At 37.9% G+C, this 13,872-nt stretch overlaps 1 protein-coding gene and 1 long non-coding RNA gene across 4 annotated transcripts in view; one reads left to right on the plus strand and one right to left on the minus strand.

Annotated features, from left to right (window-relative positions):
- The window catches only part of LOC106869863 (uncharacterized), a 12,490-nt gene extending 9,073 nt beyond the window's left edge, over positions 1-3,417 (minus strand). Inside the window, exon 1 of the long non-coding RNA XR_001409449.3 lies at positions 3,103-3,417. This is a non-coding gene — a long non-coding RNA (uncharacterized LOC106869863). The remainder of the gene's footprint in view (positions 1-3,102) is intronic.
- The window catches only part of LOC106869862 (sodium/potassium/calcium exchanger 4), a 197,954-nt gene that overhangs the window by 8,800 nt on the left and 175,282 nt on the right, over positions 1-13,872 (plus strand). For 2 of the 3 annotated variants that reach the window (XM_089360055.1, XM_089360059.1), the window contains exon 2: positions 5,556-5,638. The gene's annotated coding sequence lies outside the window, so the exon portion shown is untranslated. Of the gene's footprint in view, positions 1-3,446; positions 3,580-5,555; positions 5,639-13,872 lie in introns of those variants that run through there. The other variant, XM_089360056.1, reaches the window with a different exon arrangement.

The raw sequence follows: 13,872 nt of genomic DNA on the forward strand, positions 1-13,872 counted from the left end.
AATTAAGCACAGACAACAGGTAAACACACAGGACAAGATTACAAGATTAAACAATATATATATATATATATATATATATATATATATATATATATATATATATATATATATATATATATATATATATATATATATATATATATATATATATATATATATATACATACATACACACACACACGCGCGCATTGCGCTACTAATGGCCTGGTGTAGAACTCAATATACGTATGCTTCTGAACGCAGCATCAGTCGGATAATAAGAAAAGAAATGACAAAGGAATAATCGATTATCCTATGATCTTCATTAGCTTACAGCTGATTCCACTTTAAGATGTGGTGGACTCATAGTTTAGTGCCTGATTAACACACCTTACCATTTCATCAGAACTTCAAACATGAAGTGTTTATATAAATGTGTGCGTGTGTATGTGTGTGTGTGTGTGTGTGTGTGTATGTATATATATGTACAAATATATATATATATATATGTTTTTATATATATATATATATATATATATATATATATATATATATATATATATATAATACAGAATGGGACAAGAACGCAAAACATCCAGACAGTTAGCTGATACAAGAAAGGGACAAAACATACAGATAGACGATACAAAGAAAACACGGACAAGTCATTCGGAGTTTTCTCTCTTCAGTCGAAATCCAGATTATCTTTGCAATTTCGGATGTTTATTCTCGATATTGCTCCAATCTGGCCAGCCCCAAGGAAAAACTAAGCTATATATAGTGTGAGTCAGTTGCTATCTGGAGTTACTGCCCACCATCCACCTAGCTGGGTTGGAAACTTGTATCCCATTTGTTATGATTTGTATAAGCTTATCCTCTTCCTAACACAGCTTTGCAGTGTACAGTGTATTTTTATTGTGACACCAGTCATCGAAATGTTGGCATCGAAATGTAGGCAAGATTGAAGGTCTTTGCTCTCTGTTCGTTCGCAAAAAGCTGTAGGCAATGCAATTCGAAGTTAATCTCAGTACAGATACACACATCGCGCTCGTCTATCTATCTATCTATCTATCTATCTATCTATCTATCTATCTATCTATCTATCTATCTCTTTTATTCACTTTTACTGTGGCATGCTGGGGCACAGATATAGCAACTAGTGTTGGTAAAACTAAATTAATCCTCCTTTAAGAGTTGTCATTTGGTGAATGAATGAGTTTGATTCCACTGCCCTTATTCCCACTTCCTGGAACTCATGACAGAATATATATATATATATATATATATATATATATATATATATATATATATATATATATATATATATATATATATATAGTCTTTAGATTGATATCAAATGATATTACTTTGTTAGAAATTAATATATTCTTTAAGAAATTATGAAGTTGCCGCACAAGTGCTTACGATGCAACATTAGCAAACATTCCTGAACGCTAAAGCAAATAATGGATCAAGTGTGATTGCTTTCTGTATCTGAAAGTAAGGCAAGATAGCTCCTTATAAAGAAGTTCAAATTCTAGCGAGAAACTCAAGGAACAACCAGAAACTGGGGTTGATAACATATATCATAATATGTATACAATACAGTATTTACGTATGTATGTATGTATCTCCATATTATATATATATATATATGTCCACATGCATGCATGCTTGTATATATGTATATCTATATGTATGTACGTACGTATGTCTGAGTGCATCTATGTATGCATGTATATATGCATGCATGCATATATGTATGTACATCCGTATGTACGTACGTACGTACGTACGTACGTATGTGTGTGTGTGTGTGTGTGTGTGTGTGTGTATGTGTGTGTGTATGAATGTATGACGTTAAATGTAGGCATCCTGTAGTGGTGCCTTGGTACGGGACTTCCGGGATTTTGAGGTGTGTGGAGCCGTTTTTTTTATCTCTGTTGTTTCTAGGTCTACTCTGACTTGGATTAGTAGTACCTGTTAGTGTCCCAGCTCTTGGTTAACTAGCATGTGAACCACTGGAAGTGAAGGATCTCTAGTGAAGTGCAGTCTGTTTCTGGTCGTCTCAACCTATGTTCTGCCACTGACTTTGTAGCTGATTAAGGCGGCGAGCTGGCAGAATCGTTAGCGCGCCGGGTGAAATACTTAGCTGTATTTCGTCTGTCACTGCGTTCTGAGTTCAAATTCCGCCGATGTCGACTTTACCCTTCATCTTTCCGGGGTCTATAAATTAAGTACCAGTTGCGTACTGGGGTCGCTCTAATCGACTGCTCACCCCCTCCCCAAAATTTCGGGCCTTGTGCCTAGAGTAGAAAAGATTTTATAGTTGATTGCACTGAAAAATAAGTTCAGCTGTGCAATACTTTATTCACTCAAAACAAATTCACACCCAGGAACTTCTTGGACTCTTGACCATTTGCAGGAACTTATTGAGCTAAAGAAGTGGTCTTACTTGATCACGAGTTGACTTCCAGAATGCATGTATGTATATATTCTTTTATTTGCTTCAGTCATTTGACTGTGGCCATGCTGGAGCACCGCCTTTAGTCGAAGAAATCGACCCCAGGATTTATTCTTTGTAAGCCTAGTAATTCTATCGGTCTCTTTTGCCGAACCGCTGAATTACGGAATACGGGGACGTAAACGCACCAACATCAGTTGTCAAGAGATGCTGGGCAGAGAAGGGACAAACAGAGACACAAACACACACACACACACACACACACACACACACACACACACACACACACACACACACACACACAAACACACACACACACACACACACACACACACACACACACACACATATGACGAGCTTCTTTCAGTTTCCGTCTACCGAATCCACTCACAAGGCTTTGGTCAGCCCGAAGCTATAGTAGAAGACACTTGTCCAAGGTGCCACGCAGTGGGACTGAATCTGGAACCATGTGGCTGGTAAGCAAGCTACTTACCACAGTCACTCCCGCGCCTATGTATGTATGTATGTATGTATGTATGTATGTATGTATGTATGCATGCATGTATGTATATATATGTAGCTTGTGTGTGTGTGTGTGTGTGTGTGTGTGTGTGTGTGTGTGTGTGTGTGTTTAAGAATTTCTTCCGACCTGCACTTACTGTCATTGTTCTGTTCAACCAAAATTTGTGAACAGCTGATTTTCATTAGCTGCCAACGTAGATAGTCATTCTACTTAGTTTTGTTCAGTTATTTACTCAAATTTTCTCTCGTAGTGCTGCAACATCGCTGCGATTTTTATGATATTTGACAAATTCAGGCATTTTAGAAAAAGATCTGTCAATCTACAACGGAGGAACTCAAAATACTTCCTTAAACTTTTGGCGGATTTTCTTGAGGAAGAATACACAATTTTGAAAGACACATGCGTTTCAAAACCGGTTGAGTCTAAGTTCGACTGAATGAGCGTTCTCGGTGACCATTCACTTGCAAAACGCCGGCAAATTTGGCAAAAATTCGCCGAAAAGTCTACTATTTGTTTGACATGATTGGAATCAGTTATGAAGTTTGCCGGGAGATTCTCACCGAAAACCTGAACTCGTTGCGAAATTTATTCCTTCCATCATCAGCGGTGTATGGTGTGTACCTTGAGCTTCGAGAAGAAGCTATCTACGTTTGTGTACCGGGCCACAGTTCATTCCTGTCGCTTTATATCAACCTTTTGTTAGCTGGATGTATCTTCTATACACGAATCGGTCTCGAACCTGCTTCCCTTCTCTGCCTGATGAAATGTGTCCAGCACATCGAAACCGTATTGGGAAGTTTATACATAAGTTTTTTTTAAGTTCTATTTTATTTTGGTTTATTCTTGAGTTGTTCCTTTCCGTATCATTTCTTTTACTTGGACTTCTGCCGCACTTCTAATGAATTCTTGTGATGTTGGGTTATTGAGCGCTTTCAAGAAAATGTACCTCGCTTAGACGGATCTAGTGTGCCCAGTGTGAAGAACTAGTGTGTCTATTTGTAACACACACACACACACACACACACACACACACACACACACACACACACACACACACACACACACACACACACACACACACACACACACACTCACAGGCACATACACACAACACACACACGCACAAACACAAACACATATGGGGAGAGAAAAAGAGAGAGAGAGAGTGCGTGTGAGAGAGAGAGTGTGTGAGAGAGAGCGCGCGAGAGAGAGAGAGCGCGAGAGAGAGAGTCTGTGTGTGTGTGAAAGAAAGAGAGAGCGAGCGAGGGAGAAAGAGAGAGAGAGGATTATGGAAACAGCATTTTTACCCACGTTGTTTAGAATACATTACTGTGTCCTGGTTATAACATATTTTATTAAAGATTTTTCGAATTTCTATATGGATTTCTTATAGTTTGTTTGGAACAGTTAAGTCCCTCAATTCGTCCACAACGTCTTTAATCGAACAGGTGTTGACAAGTGTGTTCTGTGAAGTAGACAGGTTCAATGCTTGTTGTTTCTTAGTAATAGGCAAACCCAGTATAATTGGTGTAGACGTTTTTTGTTAGAATTTACATTTTCCTCGTTCAATTTATACACCAACAGTCAGAGGTTAATTTTTGCTTGCGACTACTGGACGTTGTACTACTGTTCATTTCAGTATTGTATTATGTGATATGATTATTACACCCTTCCTTATTTGTCTATTTCCGGAAACTTCTATAACAGTATAACTATGTTGTACATTAGAGTTTTCGTATCTAGTCTTATATTGTACTTTGTGGTGTATTGCATAGCAGCTACTCCTTGTTGTAAGTCCATGGTGAACAGGCAGGAGAGTATATCGAACTTTAATGCCAAAATAACAGTTCAAATTAAGGTGGCGAGTTGGCTGAATCGTTACCGCACGGAGAAAATGCTTGCTAGCATTTCTTCCGTCTTTACGTTTTGAGTTCAAATTCCGACGAGGTCGACTTTGCCTTTCATTGTTTCGGAGTAAATAAAATAAGTACCAGTTGGACAGTAGTCGACTTACCCTTCCCCCGAAACTGCTAACCGTGTGCCAAAATTTGTAATAGTTATGAAATTTTACAATTTTCACGTCTGCCATCAAATTTATAAATGGCGTTGGTCATTCGTCGCTTATTTACATATTTGGGATTTGTTGTTGATAGAACGGCTTTTAATTTTAGTTTCCTTTCTGTTCACACACACACACACACACACACACACACACACACACACACACACACACGCACACTCGCACATTTATGTATGTATGTATGTATGTATGTATATATATATATATATATATATATATATATTATTATTATTATTACTGATTGTTTATGGGTTGGTGGTTAATGCATTTTATATTCTGCTTTACGAGGTTTTCAATTATGTGTTCATGTATTGTGTAGTATGTATTTGTTTAATATAATACACTTATATTTAGTCTATGTATTTTTAATAGGTGTGGTATCCGATATATGTGATGTGTTTCTGCATATATTGTCCTATTACTTGTTATATTAATTTGTTACATTACATGTTGTTGACTTGTGTTTGTTTCATTCTGTGGACTTTCGTTATCTGATGCTTCCTTTTCAGGAAAGAAAAGATTTTAAATGAAATTCTAGATTAGGATTTTACCACCGACCTATTCTGTCTGTGTCAACATTCGCTGTCTCCATGTAAGTACATGAATTTTCTTTTTGCTTTTGATGTAAACGGACAACGTGATGTATCTGTTTCTTTGATTTTTTTTTACCTGAATACTTATGTATAGGAACGGAGTTTTTTCTACTGCCTTGGATGTTAAATTTTATTGCAAAGTTGGTTATCAAGTCTTCCTTTAAATTCTCAACAACTTCTGGTATGTCCTGTACGGCGGGTATAATATCCTCCTACCTGCTGTATATGGTATGTTTAAGTCTCTTTTTACTATTATAGCCATGTAGTACACCGTTGACCTCAAACAAGAACTTCTCTTTGTTTATATAATTTCCCTAGTGGTCAGCGATCAAGTATTTCTGTTGCACAGTACATTAATAATTTCATCACTAAGTTGGCCGGTATCATGCGTTGTTTTTTTCTTGGATGTTTGTAGACATTACTAAACATGATGTCTATTGTTTCTTCCACTACATCGTTCATAAACAAACTTTCTTATGCAAGGAATTTAGCATTAAATATAGTCATGCTGTGCCGAGACGGATGTCCATAAAGTAATATTGATCTTAGCAAGAATAAAGTGAAAATTTAATGTTGGTATATATGGAGAAGCAGTTGGACTTCGATAAAAATTATAACATTAAAATTGCTTGTTCTGCTTTGTTAATTCTTTCATCAAACACCAAACCAAGTGAGATATTACTTGCAACTATAACCCTCAAATACTTTATTATTTCTTCTTCTATACTGTAATTGAGTGAACTGGCATAATCTAAGTTCATCGTTTCTGTCTTTAAGTAGTTAGTAATCATGCCAATCTGGCTTCTCTCTCTTAGACGATTCAATATTAGTCACATTTCTTCTGTTGTTCTGGTACTCACGTCAGCATAATCTGAGTCGGTTAGTGTCTTATATTCTACCCATTGTATTTATCAAAATACTCCTTGCAGAAATTTCCCCATGATATGATACCATCAAGCAAAGACAGAAGAGACGCTTTCAACAACTTCACTAGACTTCACCTCAAAAGGTTCCGTCATGCATCAATGAAATTATGTCAGCATATTTTTGAGAAGCATGGCATGGCTTCTCAAGATTTTAGGTAATGAACAAGTATACATACATACATACATACATACAAATACAAGTATACATACATAAATAGATATTTATACACACATGCATATATATGTATATAGATACTATCCCTTAGTGGGTTGAACCCCCAACCCCTAACTCTCTCACACTATATAAATATATATATATTTATACATACACATATATGTGTGTGCGCGTGTATGCATGTGTGAATGTACGTGTGTGTGAATACATGGCTAGACAGGACAGGCAAACAGACAGACAGACAGACAGACAGACAGACAGATAGATAGATAGATAGATAGATAGATAGATAGATATCATGTGTCGCTAAGGTCATATCAATCGTCTAAAATCAGGTGATTTTTGACGCTATACAAAGACATAACAGGTACATACACACATAAGCAGTTACCAAGAGCAGTTTATATGTATGTGTGTATGTGTGTGTACGTGTATATATATATATATATATATATATATATATATATATATATATATAATACTTATATATATGTATGTATATATATTGCATAACATCTTAACAAAAACTTTGAAGTCCTTATATAGCATTTCCTTTAAAGCATATTCAAATATTTATTTGTTGTTCGAGCAATTGTAACTTCGATTAATTATTTTATTGAACAACTCTTTGCATACAATTTTATTTGATATCCTGACATGAAACCTTTTTCGAGTGTTCGTATTAATCTATATTAACGATAGAACTCAATATTATAAAAGTAGCAAGTGTATAATATTTTGAAATTTCTTTTCAACATGGTTAGATGTTTCAAACGTAGTTTCTACGAAGGTACAATAGTTGAAACATATGGCCATGTTGTAACGAAGCTAAATTACAAGATACTCTCTTGCCGCTCTCACAAATGCCATAAACTAATAACTGTCCTACTGGAAGCCTGTTGCCAACGACGCTATCATTTCTCAATTGCAATATAAAATGATATAAAAATAACAACCAAAATTTCGATTCTATCTCCTTTAGTAGAGTACCTTTTCAACGATCATTCGTCAGGAGTTCACAATAATATATTGTGAGTAACAATGCATTGATCAATATGTCATCAATGCTGTGTAAGTAAAATCAATTTTAACTATACAGCTTACCGATATCAATTATAACTACAACAAACAGACATTTGAAAAGCCATCCGTACCTCAAAGGAACATCTAAGAGTGTGATATATTTCAACTAACGAATGGTATAGATTTTCTTTTTATTTGAAATGTGTTTCTATATTCACAGAATACAATTATGCTTTCTATATAATTTAATGCAGAACATAAATAATTTCGTAGGTCACATTTGCTTGGAACAAATATTTGTTCACAATTAATGAAACTATTAACTTCCATTATTAAGCACTAAATATAATGTTCGATAGAATTTGGGAGAAAAACATAGAGTGAAGCATCAGCAGGTGATCAAGTACATACATACAATTCACTGAAAAATCGAATACTTTACATTTTATACACATATTTATCTATAATTAGACTTGCTTATGTGGTTAAGAAGTTCGCTGTGCAACCACGTGATTTCTGGTTCAACCCCACTGCGCCGCACGTTGAGTAAGTATCTTCTAATATAGCCCCGGGCCGAATAATGCCTTGTGAGTGAATTTGGTTCGAGGAAACTGTGTGAAAGCCCGTCGTATATATACATATGCATGTGTGTGTGTGTGTGTGTGTGTCTGCCTGCCTGTCTTTGTATCTGTGTTTGTTTCCAACTACCGCTTGACAGCCAACGTTGGTGTGTTTACAACTCCCAAGATTAGCGGTTCAGTAAAAGAGTCCGATAGAATAAGTACAAGGGTTAAGAAAACATATTGGCGTCGATTCGTTCGACTAAAATTCTTCAAAACGGTACCCCAGCATGGCCGCAATCTAATGAGTGAAACAAGTAAAAGATATATATATATATATATATATATATATATATATACACACAGACGTGTGTGTGTATCATATATATATATGTATGTGTGTGTATGTGTGTGTGTGTATATGTGTGTGTGTGCGTGTGTGTGTGTGAGTATGTATTTATAGTATGTATATATTTATGTGTTTATGTATGTGTGCCTGTGTTTGCTGCCCCCGCCCCAATCATCTCCACCGCTTAATAACCGGTGTTGTTTTATTTACACCTCGGTAAATTAGCGACTTCGGTAAAAGTGATCGAGAGAATAAGTGACCAGACTCAAAAAATAAGTACTGCTAAGACGATTTCTTCGACTAAGACTTTCCAGTATGGCCACAGTCTAATGACTGAAAAAACAAAACAAAAAAAATCATGTAAGATATATACTTTATGCATGTAAAAGTATAATCGGGTTTTACATTTTATGCTGTTGTTTAACCCCAGGACGGCTTTGAACCAGCAAATCTATGATCATAAGAGTTCCGCCTACGACCAATCCCATCTATTTTCAGATAATGTATACAAAACTACTTGTGTTATCCAACGTAGTCTTGCTTCTTTTAAAGATAGTAAGGTGACCTTTGAAGGCGGCATCGAATTTTAATTAATTGATGTAACTACTGAGTTTTGTGTTTACGTGAATGCCTACACCGGAAGATCCCGGTTTTCCCATCACGTGCATAGAGTTATGTGAGACTATATATCTGTGTGTGTGTGTGTGTGTGTGTGTGTTTTGTCTTTTATTTCCATCCTTATTCTGTCGTCAGACAGCGGCCATGCTGGAGCATCAACTTGAAGGATTTTAGTCGAACAAATCGATCCTAGGAGTTATTTTTTAAGTCCGGTCCTTATTCTATCGGTCAATTTTGCCAAGGCGTAAAGTTACGGGAACGTAAACAAACCAGCACGGGTTGTCATGTGGTGCGGGTGGGACAAATGCAAACACAAACACAAAGAGATACACACGCATAAGTATCTATCTATCTATCTATCTATCTATCTATCTATATATATATATATATATATATATATATATATATATATATATATATATATATATATATATATATATAAGTTCAAAAAAAGACAAAAAACAATAACAAAAAACAACAACGTGAGGACGTGATACGGATAGTGTTACTAGACGCTCGGGAAAGGAAAGAGAGAGAGTATGACGTTTCGAGCGGAGCTCTTCGTCGGAAACAAGGAAAGTTCAAAGAAGGGAAAAACGGAGGAAGAAAAAATCAGCACCGATGTCCACGAGGTTACATTGTGGAAGGACCGGAAGAGGAAGTGGTGGAGGAAAAGTTCTTTCTAAGACAGGAGAGTGAAAAAGGGAGGTGAATATGTGTGCGAGCGCGAGGGTCTGCAAGTGTGTGTAATAACAGAACGTGTGTGTATATATATATGAAACTTCTTTCCATACAGTTTTCCTCTACCAAATCCACTCACAAGGCTTTGGCTGGCTCAGGGCTATAGTAGAAGACACTTGCCCAAGGTGCTACGCAGTGGGACTGAACCTAGAACTACGTGGTTGCAAAGCAAGCTTCTTCACCACACAACCAATCTGCTGTGTGTGTATCTGTGTGAGCATGAACGTTTGCATGTATGGGGAGTAAACTACAAGAAGAGCTTGTGTGTGTTGGCACTACATCGCTTACGACGTTGAGGGTTCCAGTCGATCCGATCAACGGAACAGCCTGCTCGTGAAATTAACGTGCAAGTGGCTGAGCAATCCACAGACACGTGTACCCTTAACGTAGTTCTCGGGGATATTCAGCGTGACACAGTGTGACAAGGCTGACCCTTTGAATTACAGGCACAACAGAAACAGGAAGTAAGAGTGAGAGAAAGTTGTGGTGAAAGAGTACAGCAGGGTTTGCCACCATCCCCTGCCGGAGCCTCGTGGAGCTTTAGGTGTTTTGGCTCAATAAACACTCACAACGCCCGGTCTGGGAATCGAAACCGCGATCCTATGACCGCGAGTCCGCTGCCCTAACCACTGGGCCATTGCGCCTCCACACAAGAAGAGCTTAACCAAAAGAGAAAAGTAGTAGTCATTATGCGGTACTTACTCCAGCTTTGTGACTGAAATGACTGTGGTTGATGATCCGTTGGAACATCTTTAATTCGATGTTTTCAGGAGAAATGAAGGTGTGGGGAGGAAATTCCAGAAGATTAGTGCACTGAAGAGGAAAGAGTGTGAAAACTGGGATCTAGTGGCGATGAGAAACTGTAGTGATGACAAGGAAAAGAGAGGCATGTATGTCTGGTGGTTTGGTGTGGGAGTGAGACATAAACAACTAATTCAAGTGAGTAGGGATCATTGCAGCAGCGACAGAATCGGCAGAAGAGAGGGGGGGAGTGAGAGAGCGAGAGAGAAAATGTGAGTCAAATATAGTAGCGTTTTTGTGAGTTTTTGACTGTCAGTTGGATTGCCCTAGTTTGAATCCGGTTTCGGTCGTTTCTTTGTGTAGCAACTTCACTGGATCATATATGGAAATAGTACGTTACTGTGTCTTACTTAAACCTTAGAGACAGGGTGACCTCAACAGCAGTGTTGGCCCCTAGGATAGCAATGTCCTGCGGCCCTTATAAACTCAACTATAAACTGAAAGTTAGATAGACTTGAGACGACTCAAGGTGAGTGCCGAATTGTTGGCACTCCGTCGCTTACGACGAAGAGGGTTCCAGTTGATCCGATCAACGGAACAGCCTGCTCGTGAAATTAACGTTCAAGTGGCTGAACACTCCACAGACACGTGTACCCTTGACGTAGTTCTCGGGGAGATTCAGCGTGACACAGAGTGTGACAAGGCTGACCCTTTGAATTACAGGCACAACAGAAACAGGAAGTAAGAGTGAGAGAAAGTTGTGGTGAAAGAGTACAGCAGGGTTCGCCACCATCCCTTGCCGGAGCCTCGTGGAGCTTTAGGTGTTTTCGCTCAATAAACACTCACAATGCCCGGTCTGGGAATCGAAACTGCGATCCTATGACCGCGAGTCCGCTGCCCTAACCACTGGGCCATTGCGCCTCCTACTATATGGAGTACCCAGGAATAATTAGCAGAGCATCAGTATTTACTCTGGAAGGATTCATTTACAGCATTAAAATCAACTTTTCTTACATTTTATCCATGTTGTATACTTTTATTTATCCATTTATTTATCCATCCATCCATTTATCCATCCATCAATCCATCCATCTATTCGTCCACCGTCCATCTACCCGTCAAGTCAGCCATCCATCCATCCTTCCATCCATGCAACCGTCTACTCATCCATCCATCCATCCATCCATCCATTTATCCATCCCTCCATCTTAACGCTTATCCTAACAACACTCTTCGGCCAACTGTTGTCGACGAAATCTTCGCACTCCAGACATACAGTAGTAGTAGTAGTAGTAGTAGTAGTACTGGTGGTGGTGGTGTTGGTGGTGGTGGTGGTGGTGGTGGTGGTGGTAGTAGTAGTAGTAGTAGTAGTAGTAGTAGTAGTAGGAATAATAGTTGCTATGCATTACAATATGATGGTAAAACAGAGACAAAACAAACTGAATTCACCAAACGTTGCGCTGTTAATTCTACACCAAATATTCCCTGAAACTTCATATTGTTATATCAATAGAGGAAGGCGAAGAAAGTATCGATTATATAAGGGAAATAGTCATTCAATATGCTAAATTTTTGTTTGTAATATCATATTACTAGAAATACATGTTTTTGGAATAATGACTGATAATGTATCTGTAAATCTTTATTCGTTACTCAATCAAAAAACTTTTCCTATCTTGTACATTCGCACAAAAATATCTAAAACAAAATAACACATCAACAGTCGTAATTTTCGGCATTTTCTATTGTTGTTCTTGTTGTTATTGCTTTTTAAATTTCACATATTAGGAAGACGGTGAGCGAGCAGAATCGTATGCACGCCGGGCAAAAGTGCTTAGCGGTATTTCGTCCGTCTTTACGTTCTGAGTTCAAATTCAGCCGACGTTGACTTTGTCTTCCATCTTTTACGATGTCAATAAAATAATTACTAGTAATCGACATACCCACTCACCCGAAATTACTGGCCTTGTGCCAAAAATTGCAACCAATATTATATATTAGGCGCCGGTATGGTTGTGTAATTAACAAGCTCACTTTGCAACACGTGGTTTTGGGTTTACTCCGGCTCTGCGGTACATTGAACAAGTATCTTCTACTATAGCCTCGGGCCGACCAAAGCCTTGTGAGTGGATTTGGTAGACGGAAACTGAAAGAAGCCCGTCGTATATATGTATATATATATATATATGTATATATATATATATATATATATATATATATATATATATATATATATATATATATATATGTATGTGCGTGTGAATATGTTTGTGTGTCTGTGTTTGTCCCCCCCAACATCGCTTGACAACCGATGGTGGTGTGTTTACGTCCCCGTAACTTAGCGGCTCAGCAAAAGAGACCGATAGAATAAGTACTAGGCTTCCAAAGAATAAGTCCTGGGGTCGATTTGCTCGACCAAAGGCGCTGCTCCAGCATGGCCGCAGTCAAATGACTGAAACAAGTAAAAGAGTAAAAGAGTATTGTCTCGGGCCGACCAATGCCTTGTGAGTGAATTCGGTAAATGGAAACTGTGCGGAAGCCTGTCGTATAAACGTGTGTAAGTGTGTTTGTTCCTGAGTTCATACCCCCTACAACCGCTTGACACCCGGTGTTTGTTTGTTTACGTTCCTGTCACTTGGTAGTTCAGTAAAAGAAAACGATAGGATAAGTGCCAGATTTGAAATGAAAAATAAGTACTGTAAAGGACATTAAGGGCCACCTAAACTTAATCCAAAATATTGTATTTATTTAATAGATTTTAACAGCATTTGTAAGGATAAAAGCATAAACAACTGTTGGCCCTGTTAATTAATATCCATATTTTTAAGGTGGTGAGATGGCAGAACCATTAATGCGCCGGACAAAATGCTTCGCAGCATTTCGACCGTTTTAACGTTCTGAGTTCAAATTCAGTCGAGGTCGACTTTCTTCACTCTAGGGGTTGATGAAAAACATTGACTAACTCCGCCCACAAATTTCAGGCCTTGTGCCTATAGTAAAAAGGGTTTCTATCCATATTTTTCTTGTAACATAAGCACGGGTCGCACAGTCTTGAAGGGGTGGGGGAGAAGAAGGAAAAGGAGGAAGAGGGAGGAGAAAA

Source organism: Octopus bimaculoides, chromosome 11, assembly GCF_046866305.1.
Source record: "Octopus bimaculoides isolate indiv1 chromosome 11, ASM4686630v1, whole genome shotgun sequence".
In the NCBI taxonomy this organism is placed as follows: domain Eukaryota; kingdom Metazoa; phylum Mollusca; class Cephalopoda; order Octopoda; family Octopodidae; genus Octopus; species Octopus bimaculoides.